The sequence below is a fragment of the Octopus bimaculoides genome, chromosome 19, assembly GCF_001194135.2.
Source record: "Octopus bimaculoides isolate UCB-OBI-ISO-001 chromosome 19, ASM119413v2, whole genome shotgun sequence".
NCBI classification, from domain to species: domain Eukaryota; kingdom Metazoa; phylum Mollusca; class Cephalopoda; order Octopoda; family Octopodidae; genus Octopus; species Octopus bimaculoides.
In genome coordinates, this window is record NC_068999.1 from 39486676 (window position 1) to 39501220 (window position 14545).

The following is a 14545-nucleotide window of genomic DNA, read 5'->3' on the forward strand; positions in this document are numbered from 1 at the left end:
TATATATATATATATATATTTATTTATATGTACATATATATGTTTATATGTACATATATATGTTTATATGTGTATATCTATAAACACACACACGGATACGTGAGCGTTCATCTTTCAATAGATTTATAATGAATATTTGTGTGTGTGTATATATATATATATATACAGATTCATATCCATGCACATAATTATGTATGAGATTATATCCATATCTGTATCACTCTGTATAATATGCACATACATTTACACAAGCACACATACATACACACTTTCATACATATGTGTGCGTGCATATTTTCATATGTCTGTCTCATGTTTCTACTTGCATAGACACGCATGTGTGTATGTGAACAACAAGAAGAAGTATAATAGAATGAAAATACTCAATGAGAGAGAGAGATTAGTTTTATAATATTTCATAATTCATACTGCGCCTGTAATAGCCTATGTGTTTGTGCATTTATATGTGTGTTTGTGTTTGTATATATATATATATATATACGTGGGTTTAGGTTTGTGTATGCGAATATTTCTGTATGTTTGTGTTTCAGGAAACGTGTTGTATTCGACTCGCTTATCATTATACCACAAACATTGGCCATAAACGCGGCGATTTAGGCTATATCTAATGACCGTAATGATTTCTTTATCACAAGCGTTCCAGATACATCTTAGTAGAACATATCGTTATTGTGTAGGATGCCCTGTTGTAGAAGCGATATATTTATGAACAAAACCAAAGCCAAGATCCGGTTTTCGAATCCTAATTATAACAAAAGCTTTCCGTTTAACTCTATGCTATATGCCATTAGGAAAGCAAAAGATTGCAAGAGAGGTCATCACAGCCTGTTGTTATCTTTTATAAATAGAACGTTTCATAATTATGTAATAAAATGTTAGTCTGGTCGATATTATGCTGTAATATCATAGCTGCGTAGTAATTCTGGGGACTAATTTTGATTTCTCTTTTCTTTCCTTTCTTTCCATCATTTCTTTCTCTCTTTTTTTTTTTTTTTTTGGTTACAATTTGATTTTCCGTATATATTCTATCTTTCCAAATTATGTGAAACTGTTTCGAATCAAACCACAGATTTCATAGAATAAACAAGATATTGATAATGATGCTAGCTCACTGTATTTATATATATTTTCTTTTGAAATCTTTGAAGTCACCAATACTTTTCCAGACTTTTCGAAAACTGTGGAATATTCCATATCGAAAGTAGACGAGATAGAAAAAAATGAAGGGGTCGAGGGTATACAGAAATAAAATGGGGCAGAAATCATATGTAGAGTACAGTGGACGAATTATTATGACTGACGAAAGGAGAATTTCTGTGCGAGTTGGTTGAATCTTGCAATATATATATATATATATATATATATATATCATTTGACTGGAAATGGCCTTACTGACTTCAGAAATATTAAATATGTGCCAACATATCAAAAGGTTTAAATTCATATGGGACTTGATATAGAACAAAGAAGTCGAATCCTAGTCTTGTGATTGATTCATAGGGATCTGCATCGAAAAAGCAACCGGCTCATCATCCACAACCAACAGAAGTTATCTTGTAAGCAAAATTGATGCCTCTACGTTGTTTCTTTTCCGGCTAGAAATAGTACCCCATTTCTTCCAACTCTTCCTCGAATGTCTTAAAGACAGAATACTTAATTCTACATAAGAGATTTCCGTATTAGGCATTCGCTCCCTTGAAAAAGAAACGACTGCAGGAATACACTTCATCATTCAAACGGTCAGAGATAAATTTACAATTACACCAGTCATAATTAGAACTACTAACTCTCGGAATATGTGGCAAATGCATGAATCCATGTTTGTTTGTGGCCTTAGAATCAATTTCTATGTTTGTGAAAATTCCAGTTTCTATCAACGCTGCACTTGTAGAATATGTGATTCTAATCATCATCGTATCAATGGATTTTATTCCATATCTTTATCACTATGTTCAATAAGATTATACTGCAGTGTCTTCCTTCAGTTACCAATACCAATATCGCGATAAGGATTCCCAGCCTTCCAGGCAGAAACTTTTAATAGTCTTTTTCGTTAACTTCTCTCTTCCACAGCATCATCAGCAGAAACTTTCAGTTCCAGTCTTTAATTATTTACTAGGAAAATTTCTTTACCTACATTCGTTCCATGTGTGCGTATTGTATATATATAAATGTTTGTGTACGTGTTTCTGTGTGTGTGTGCGTGCGTGTTTATGTGTATGTGTGAATATGAGTGTGTACGTGTGCATGTGTGTATGTGTGTATCCATTTGTAATAAATTTCTAAATGATAATAATATTCTTTTTAAATTTAACACTGCGATTAAATGAAATATAGCTCCCATATTGAAAAACGCCTTCTGGCTGAAGTATTTAACTGTGTGACTTGTTACAATTTATGCGAAACCTATTGAATAATTTGAAATCTTTATTTTAAACTGTTTATGGTTTAGTTTTTTTTTCTTTTTGAGTACCTTTATATCTACAGAAACATTTAGAACTAGTTGTGGTTTTGTTTGTTTCCTTTCTTTCAGCTAGGGGCAATTTCCATAAAATTTCTTTCTTTTTCTTTATTCTTTTTTTAGTCCCACGTCATTCTCTAAAATTATTTCCTATGGGTCATATGGTGTTTTCAAGTGCATAAGTTATACCGGTCAAACATTTTCGTAACTAGTATTCTAATTTCAAGTTCTACTGACGTCAGGAAGCCACAGAATCAGTGATAGGCTGATGAAGCACAATGAAATTAAAGTTTTCCTCAATTTCGCAACCTGACTCATCCCCAAAACATCAGCACATATGTATCATGTACGCAATCTCTGACGCTACCTTCCTTCTTAGCTTTTAAATATAACTTGATTATATTGGGCCCTGAAAAATCCATGCGGCCGCCTATAGTAGTGAACTACGTCTACCAACATTATTATGAATCGCTGAGTCCCCAGAAACTGCTGTTTGGACTTATAACACCTTTCTTTCATTAAATTTTCTCTGGCATTCGTATTCTTTGTAAGTTAGACCTATTAATATAACACACACGTATATACACACGGGCACACACACAGATGCATGCACACACTACAGACAAAACACACACACAACGTACACACACACGCACACACACACATACACACACGCACACGCACATGCACGCACACATACCTCCTACATACACACCACTCACATTTAAGGCGACGAGCTGGCAGAAACGTTAGCACATCGGGCGAAATGCTTAGCGGTATTTCGTCTGCCACTGCGTTATGAGTTCAAATTCCGCCGAGGTCGACTTTGCCTTTCATCCTTTCGGGGTCGATAAATTAAGTACCAGTTACGCACTGGAGTCGATATAATCGACTTAATCCGTTTGTCTGTCCTTGTTTGTCCCCTCTGTGTGTAGCCCCTTGTGGGCAGTAAAGAAATAGGTATTTCGTCTGCCGTTACGTTCTGAGTTCAAATTCCGCCGAGGTCGACTTTATCTTTCACCCCTTCAAGGTCGGTAAATAAAGTACCAGGTTTCGTATACATCGTTGTACGCAAAAGGTTTGCCGGAAAAGTATGCTATAGTAAAAAAAAAAAAAATCATTCAAGTTATAGCGCAGCGGGAAGAACACGAAATGATGTCGAAATGAACTTTTTCACTGTTTCAGCACACATTAATGCATACGACGCTTTTAAGCTTCGTGTTAATTCCACCAAACTCACCGAAGGAACACCTGCGTTTCAGCTCTACTCTTTATTGATTGTGACACAAGTGTCATATTATACATTTCGAAACATAATCAAGAGAGTTGTTAGAGTTGTTTGATTATGGTAAATCAGAAGAAGTATTTGTTTTTGTGCATCGTATGTAGCTATAGTGTTCTATAAATATTTAGTTCAAATATATCTTGTAGCTAATACAATTTCATAGTCATGTGATACATAGCAAGAGCTCTTATAACTGTGGCAGGCATTCGTGCGTTCATGCACAACGCATTAAATTAATTTACGCTCATTGAGGACACAGTCAATTTTACTAGACATATTAATATAATAATAATAATGATAACAGCAACAGCAACAACAACAACAACAACAACAACAATAATAATAATAATAATAATAATAATAATAATAATAATAATAATAATAATAATAATAATATGATGATGATGATGATGATGATGATGATGATGATGATGATGATGATGATGATGATGGTGCTAATGTTAGCACAAAGTCAGCAATTTTTAAATGGAGAGTGTTAGTCGATTATATCGGTCTTACTAGTCGGCTGGTATTCCATATTATCGACCCCGAAAGAATGGAAAGCTCTGTCGATCTCGGCGAGATTTTTGAGTTCAAATTTTACTGCAGTCAAATTTATCTTTCATCCTTTCTAAGCTGATAAAATGTAATATCAGTCAATTTCATCTACGAGCCCTAATCATACCAAAATTGTTTGACTTTTGCTAAAATTTGAAGTAGATTTTAGCAAAAGGCCACCTGATTTGATGACAAGGGCTAAGTCGATTATATCAACTCAAATGATCTTCAAATGGTACTTAATTTATCTACCCCGAAATGATGAAAGACAAATTCAACTTGAGCTAAATTCGAACGCTGAAATTAAGGAGCCGGAAGAAGTGCCGCTTAGCATTTCATCCGGCAAACTGGCGGTTCTGCCATCTCACCGAATTAATACTACTGCAGGTACTAATGCTGCTGCTGCTGCTGCTACTACTACCACTACTGCTACTACTACTACTACTACTACTGCTACTGCTGCTACTACTAATACTACACTAAAACTAGTAATAATAATAATAATAATAATAATAATAATAATAATAATAATAATAGTAATCATAATAATATTCTTATGGGATTTTATGATTCAGTGCCACCATGAGATAGAGAATAGGAAGCCGGACATAGTCTTAATTGAGAAAGAAAGCAAACTATGCTGGATAATAGATATAGCATGCCCAACTGACAACAAGGTATGCGATGAGGAAGAAAGAAATGTCGAGAGATATGACAGATTAGCTTGGGAAATTAAGCAGTTTTGGTCAATAAAAAAGGTAGCAGTAGTACCAAAAATTGTCAGAGCCCTGGGAACAGTGAGCAAAATTCTCGAGAAGTAGGTGGAACAAATAGGGGCTGCAATAAGGGTGGAGCACTTTGTTATTGTTATTGTTGGTGTTTCAGCCATTATCAAGCAGGCACATGAAGAAATTTATTTCAGCCTCGACTATCCAATCTTTCTCCAATAAGCATAGGACCAAATTATATCTGTTTTCAAGTCAGTAGGGCATTTATTTGAATGTAATTCGTTGACATTTCCAAATAATGTGCGTGGTGTTATATACAGGAATCTAAGTTGTATCGAAAATGTAAGTCATCTACGGTGGCTTCCGACATTTAGTATGGATGTTTGTTGCGGAGAGTAAAATACTTATAAATTAGTTTTATTGTTGTAGTTAACTTGAGCAGGCGTATGAAACACATGCTACCCCTACTATTCCCGTTTTGTATATCTAAATCTCCCCGCATTCTTTTATTAAATATCGTAACCGTATGACGTGATAAATTTGAGTGTTGTTTTAGCTTTTTAAACGATCTGAGGCAACTTTCTACGTTGATTTAAACATAGTATTTGAAATGACTAAATCTGTGTCTAACATATATATAATATACTTTACGGTTGCTAAGTACAACTTAACCTAATTTCAAAAATTAGACGTTTGGACATATCCCTCCGGAATGTAGACAATAACAGAGTTTTTGATAAATTATTGAATATGGGATTAAGACAACTGTTTTGAAGCCTTCTATCAAAGAAACGGCGCATCCACTTCGACGGAAATAATTATGTTTTAAAAAATCCTATTGTGTTACGATCAAATATGGCCATTGTGAATGCTAACGGAAAGGAAAATAACCTCGCAGGGAATCGAATCTCTAACACAAGCATGGATTAACAAAAACACACAAGTAACTTTCAAAAACTTACAACACTTACACAAGCAAAATAAACAATCACCCAAATAAAAATGTTGATATATAAATTAAATGCAATCGAAAAAGCAATTGAGTGCGCTGATACGATTTCCATTATACAGATTGGCGTAAATATTTAGTGGTTCCAATTCCTGTTTTAATAAATGGCAAACATAATATTCAGAGTATTGCTGATTTTACAACGTGCAACATAGATTAATTGTGGAAAACGTGGAATATAAAAGCTGATTAGATCTAATCTGTCTGCGATTATCTTCTATATATTTACAAATAGACATTTACTTTCAAATATTGGTTCTATATTTCACGTTGATGTTTTATTACACGCCACCTTTTACGATTAATCCTGTCTAGACATGTTAAAGTCTACAGTATGACGTTAATGATATCATCTCATGGAGATTTAAAGTGCATTCACTTACTTCCTATTCATTTATATACAAAAAAGTTTAAATAATCGTGTTGTTTCTATTGGTATTTTGTTTTCATACAAGCATTAAAATAGGAACGAACATTTTATGCAAATTTTTACTTTTGCGAATGATTCTTGTTGGAGCAACGGATAGAATAACTAGGTAATGCATATCCTGCTACATAATGACGTGCATCTTATATATATTGATATATATCTATGCATACATGCATATACATATATACATATATATATATATATATATATATATACATATATATATACATGTATATATATACATATATATACATACACACAAACAAAAACACACACACACACACACACACACATATGTATATATATAAATACGTGTGAAATTTGATTAGCGACTGTTGGTGCTGCCACCTGCGGCTGCTTTCAAAATGAGAAGCCGGGAGGAGAGTTTGCTCCGAAATAGAACACAGGGGCTTATAGTTTTTTGTGAGGTGCAGGGGGCATTATAATTATTCGATGTATTTTTCTGATGAGTGAGAGAACACATAAAAGAATATTTCCATATTCTTCACTTTTCTCTTTATTTTCGTCATATGGACGTATGGGTGTGTATCTGTGTTTGTGTGTGTGTGTGTGTGTGTATGTGTGTGTGTGTGTACATACATGTAAATATACACCGATGTATATATATGAATTTCCTGTAATAAAAGAGAACAAATCCCCAATTATATAAGGCGCACGCACGTACACATACAAGAGCAATTATGTACAGACTTTACTAATTATACAGATATACATATGAGAAGTAAACTTGCACTTAGTGCGACATATGTGCATATGTGCACATATTGACTCACTCGTATATTTGTGAACCGATGTAAGTATTTCGGCTCTTCTTTTTTAGACATCAAGTAATTCCATACATCCACACAAGCATACATAGACAATAATTTCTGTCTATATATATATATATATATATATATATATACACACACATATATGCACATTATTTCATACGTATATACATACATTTAGATAGGCATTACAACTGATTAATCTTGGTATTTTGAAATTCTGTCGATATGGAATATAATTTCATTTATTTACAAAATATATTTTTATGAATCCCATTAGCAGCAGAAGTATATTTGAGTTGGAACGGAGATATTTTATCAACTATTTCGACTAACAGACTTTCGCATAAAAACGGTTGAAGCAAAGTTTACTCTGAGTAGATACAATTTGTTTAAACTAAGGGGTAGATGATATCACAATAACACCAAGTTACTAGAGTGTAACCTTTCAAATGATATTTAATCACCGTACGGTACACTGCATTGCTGCAATTTATTACTGTTGTATATCTATCCAAGAAGATGTATGAAAGGTAAACACAACATTAGGAAGGTACTCTTTCAGATATTAGACAGATGAAACTATAGAGCAGAAGACATTTTATCGCAACGATCTATTGTTTTTAGCAATTCAACATTTTTAGCGAAAATAATGCAATATTGTACACATACATGCACACACGTACACACACAGAGACACACATATATACATATGTATATATCCTAAAAACAGCAGACTCAGTATTTTTTTTATTTTTTATAAGTCTAAAACGTATATAAAAAAAAATCTATAAGGTGTTCAAATATGACGTATCGATTGACCAAACAAGAAAACTAAACAACATTTCTAAAAATATTTCTGGCTGTTTTAATGATCTATTGTCTTAAGTTGACCAATAGTGAACGAGTTTAGACTTCCAAATTCAAACACTTTATTAGGATGAATTCAGAAATAGTATTCGGGTTTCGTAAATAGCAAATTTATGACATCCTACTCAATCTTATATTTGCTTTTAATAATATATTTATTACTGTTTTTACTATTTCATCTTTATTCGACTATCTTTGTGATTTTTGTTTTGTTTGTCTGATAGTATAGCAAAAACTATTCATCTTTAAAAGAAATAGTTTATGTTTAGACGTTTCGTTATCAAGCCTTATTAAGCTAACAAGACCTTTGTTACTATAAAAATCGGCAGAGAAAAAATATGTATGACACCATACAGAATAGTAATGGGAAATTATTTATTCTATATAACACATTCTATATTTAGTTTCCGATTGAAGATATTTCTTAAGTGAATAAAACTTAAAGAGAATATATTCGTCTCACAACTGGGAGAAAGATGTTCGAGATTGGACTGATTCAGTCTTGTTCGGGGTTGTTCAAGGAGGCTACATTCAAAAACTACACGCTATATCTGTAAAGATTTTCAGCATTAATTACGTAACACAACACGCAAACATACACACGCACATACACACATCCATATACACACACACGCACACACAAACACATGCACACACAAGCACACATATACATATATGTATGATATATATATTATATAAATTGTAGGTCTATATGTATACATAGTAAATATATATGGATGCATATATAAACACACACACACACACACACATACACACACACACACACACACACACACACACACACACACACACACACACACACACACACACACACACACACACACACACACACACATATATATATATATATATATACAGGCGTGAGCAATAAATGATACATAATACATTACAGAGAATGTTAATAAACTAATTTTCAATAAAATATTCATTTAGGTCTTGTGTAAGATACTATCAGAATGTTATCTTCCATAAATATTGATATACTTGTAAATATCTCCTGTTGGCTCTTTCGAAGTCCCTATGAAATATTCATGAGTTAGGATTGGTCACTGTAGTGTGTGAATATGATATCAGATAATGAAAAGTTTCAGATGATATCAGATAATGAATAATATCATATCAGACTTCATGGATTCTTGTTATTTCTTTATTTATTCTGCAGTTATTTATTAGCTGATATTTAACCTTGGGTTCTCTCTGATTTCGCAGATCACGATAATTCCAAATACAATCATGGTCTGAGTTTTGAAAAAGTGTTTTTCTTTTAAAGAATTCAATTTAATGTATGCAATTCTTTGAACACGTTGCAGCAGAATGTCAGCAACGTTTACCGCTAGGGTTTATCTGATATTATTGACTTGTCTGGTATAGTATTTTATAAAATAGATCACGTAAAGTTGAAAGGCATAGATGTCGTGAACAAGATTCGATAGACGAATGTAAGGAGTTAAACGAACCCTGCAAAGCAATATACCTGACACTAACAAATCTGCTAGGAAGTAGTAGCAGGTCGAAAGACAACACAAACCGTCTCTTTAGCGTGATTCTGTGAAATTAAAATTCTGAATCTCTATCAATTTAATAAAGCATTCGTCGCTATTATGTAAATTTCGAATGTCTAGACGTTTTTGGTTTTTCTTCTTTACTTTCGTATCGCTGAGTCAGAGGAGAATATGTCACGAAAATTACGCCTCTGAAATATTTTGTATTAGAGGATCATTGAAGGACGACAGAGATAAAAGATTCTTATATAAAAGTTAGCTGGGGATGTAGTGGCAGATACAGATTTACATAAACCTGAGAAAATGGACAAGGACTCCAAGACAAATTTCATGGTTTTCGTCTCTAGTAGGGAGGAGGGTGAAACTTTTCTTAAACCGGAAAGCTACCGCGAATGCCTACAACAAAATGAGCTTCAAGATATCGTGTCGAATTGGACGATAGATTAAGACATCATGTTTTAGTGAACGAAAAGCAGTACCTGGGAGAGAATATCCATTTATATACTTAATTGTATTTCTTAAGAAACTGAGTTACAAACTCTCCGAGGATGATATTATCATTCATGATTTGCGAGTTGAGATAATAACGTATCCTTGATTTAAGGCAGTCCACAAGTCACCTCTATCCCTTTATATAGATATCTGCTGGCCTCTTTGTTATATAGAAAATAATTATTACTATTATTGCGGTGATACGGTAATATCGATACGGCTCCGAGAATAACAATTTCCAGTAGTATCTGCAAGTTGTTCAGCTTTTTTTCCATCTGTAATTAAAGGACACCGAACTCAAATTCGAGTATCCACTCTCACCACAAAATTAGTAGCTTTGTGTCTGTATCAGAAATACTATTTATTACTATTATTTATAAAACTAGAATCGATAAAGCAGTGGTTAAAATAACATGATTTACTTACGCCAGTTTATGTTAAACGTTCGAATCTCACTCAAGATAACTTAGCGATAACAAATATAGAAGTCAGTTATGAAGAAAGCTTTGAGTATCTCCATACCCACACATGTTTGATATCTTGCCTCTATCATTATTATTTATTTTTAGTATTATTATTATCATTATTATTATAATTAGTGTATCTTTATCAAAGGTTGTGTTGGAGCTCCTGTAGACTTGCATGCGTAGAGGGCTTGCTACCTGCAGCCTACGATACCTTCTTCTTCTTCTTCTTCTTCTTCTTCTTCTTCTTCTTCTTCTTCTTCTTCTTCTTCTTCTTCTTCTTCTTATTATTATTATTATTATTATTATTATTATTATTATTATTATTATTATTATTATTATTTATTTCTAATCTAGGTACAAAGCCTTAAAATGATGTTATATCATGCGGGATATTCTTAAAAGGATGAAATACCATACAAAGCATCAGCCTTTATAAGGCATTCATAATTAAAATACACTTATATACTCGCATTCTTAATCAAGCTCTTATTGGGTCATGTCACAAAGATATGATAGGGAAATAGATAATCATCAATGATATTACGGTTTAGTTATTAACTTTTGTAATTTTGATCATTTCCAGGTCAATAACTCTGATAAAGAGTTTTGATAAAAGTATTACTCTAAATAATCAATAATTTTATTTCATTCATTGTACTATTTTTATGAATGCCTATTTAATAATATTTTCATCATTATTATTTATTGTTAAGGTCTTCTTTATACCTCTTTATACTTTGGATCGATCGTAGTTGGAAACATCCGACTGAATGCTTTTGTATATATATATATATATATATATATATATATATATATATATATATATATAGAGAGAGAGAGAGAGAGAGAGAGAGAGACATATATAAACACACACATATATGATATAAATGGGTGATTGTGTACAAGAAGCAACGTGAGAGAATGAGTTTTTAGCTCACCAGGGTTACAAGCGATTCTAATAATAGACTACATCCGCTTTAAATTTACCTTTGACTTGACCTAGAGAAAGTAGATTATATATGCCAACATTTTCTACAGAGCATATACTAATGTGCCACACAAAGGTAGCTAATTAGCTAAATGGTAGGATTCTAATTACGCAATTTTTTACTGTTCCCTAGGATTTATTGTCATTCTTGAATTCACTAATTTATAAATAAAAAAAAATTATTCGATATTTATTGAGACTACGACGGCGAGTTGGCAGAATCGTTAGCCCACCAGGCAAAATGCTTAGCGGCCCTTCGTCGGTCTTTCCTTTCTGTTTTCAAATTCCACCATTTATCCGAAATGAGTACGAATTGAGCACAGGGGACGATGTAATCGACTTAATCCTTCCCCGGAAAGTTCTGGCCTTGTGCCAAAATTTGAAAGCAATATTTAAGGATCCATATCCCGGATATGATCTAGAAATTATTTAATGCAAAATGACTTTTGTGTAGTATTGTATTACATTATTTATAAATGTTTTACCAGTAGCATGTACTCTGTGTTTGTTTTTCATATGTATGCATGCATGCCTGTATGTATGTATACATGTGCATATATATAAATATTGTCTGCTCAATTTATGCTTAGAAGTGTGATACCTTGCCTCAATAAATGATAATATCTTTTATTAAACAGAACTGACAATCGACTAAGATATTTTACCGGATATACAGCTTCTTTGAGACGTGTATCTCGTCGTATTCTGATGTTCCCTGTGTTTTCTTACCATATGAAAAATATATTGTAACACCATTTTGAAATTCTCTTAAATAATTCCGACACTAAATTATTGCTTTCAATTTTCCGTTGTAAGACAGTTTTTAGCAACTTGTAATTTTTACCGTTTCTCAACAATTTTCATGTTAGCAGCAGATGGGAAATGCGTGAAGCGCCATTAAAATATTTCACCTCTTAAAATAAGCAATATGAAGTATGTTATGGAATGTATAATTCATAAAATTATACTGAAACGTCTGGCCTAGATTCTTCTATGTATTTATCAGAAACATTTCTATTGCATTGTCTTCATTTTACGTTGAGATTGTATGTAACCTGCTTTTATTTATTTTTTTTTTTTTATATACACGCAAAAATAGTTCTTCCATTTCTGTTTCATACAAGGAGTTCAATTCATTAATCTGTTATTCTCTCTTTTCTTAATGCTTTAAATGTACTCTTAAATTTCATTAGAAACATATATGACCGTTTCCTCTTCAGAACGTATTCATTATTTCTAAGGCAATTCCAATTCTACTTTCTTCTCCTGAAAGATATTAAATCCCTATTTCGTTAAAAATATAGGTTGCTCAGAAAATGAAGTAAATGGAAAATATTTAACATTCTCACTTTACTGAATAAAAAATTATATCTTCTGAGAGCGTCACAGGCCTTGGATTTTCCAGTACAAATAGTCTCAAAGAATTTTATAGATTCTTCTTTTAGAAATAATCGCATGACGTGCGTACATCTGAACTGATATTTAATTCTCATCAAAAGAAAGAAAGGCAATTAAGGCGGCTCCGATTTACAAAATGGTATTGCCTCTGGTGTGTGTCTTCACGAAGCATCACTGTTCTCACCCAAGACCATAATTTTAATAGTACTATATTTTGTGTTTTAGCTTTACAGTGCCAGTTTATTAGAAAAGAACAGGGACATGGAATGATATTTCATGAATAATTGTATAATAGAACAATTAACAGGACTCAGTTTCAAACGGAGTGATACATATTTGAGGTGAAGATATTTCTCATTTGCTTGAGAAATTTTTTCCATACAGCGACCTTCCTAACGTATTATTTGTCCTAAAAACTTAAAGATTTTTCCTCGCACGAGTTTCTGTGCTGCTACCTTGATATTTGCTTCCATATGGTCTGTCATACTAATAACATTTGTCTATTGTTTGTTTTACATTCATAATTAGGAGTTTCTTGCCAATCTGTTCTGTTACAATATCAGCAATTTCTGATAATGTTTCGTTGCTGTTGTTAATAGTACAGTATCATATGCATATCTTATATATACACACACATAAGTAGTACAGCAAACACACACACACCCACATAAGTAGTAGAGAAAACAGACAGACCCCCACACACCCATATATTCACCCACAAACAAACAAGCATACATACAAAGAGACACACTTTTGAATGTACATCTGCTTTTGTTTTTATTTCGTTGACTGTTGACAGTGATCCAAAATTTCATGTCTCTTCACTGAAGCGACCCACTTTACTCAAGTACTAATATCAATTACAACCATTTTATTGATTTTATTTGCTAAGTATAGTCATTACCACGCTTGTTATTCTTCTTCAAAATACAGTTCATTTTGAAGGAAATGTTCAAAATTTTCGAGATAGCTAGCGAAATGAAATTTTGGAGAAAACTAATAAAATTAAATTTAAAATGAAAATAAAAGATATTACTAATCATATCAAATTCTGGTGCTGAAGAATGTCAGAAATGTTACAGATAAGCTATGTGTTGAGATAAATTCCATGACAACATAATAAAAGCTTTGACATTATAAACCATGAAAATGTGTGGAGCAAAAGAGGAAAAAGAAAGAAAAAACAGATAAATTCAAAATCATTTTCAAAAAATTAATTTAATCGTATTATTATATCTATAATTAAATTAAGATACGAAACTTTTTAAAAAGGACTTATTTAACTTTACAAAAATATATACGTGTGAAGAAATGCAAAGGGTACTTATATGTGCTTTTGGTAACTCTTCGATCCGATGTGAAAAAAAAACAAAAACTATTATATCGTAAGATATAATAGTATAGTTTTGATACTCCTGTCCTTTCCGTTACAGCAATGCATGTATGTGTGCATAAAGGTATATTCATATAATAATATATATGTGTGTCTGTACATGTGTCTAGATGGTATATATATATATATAT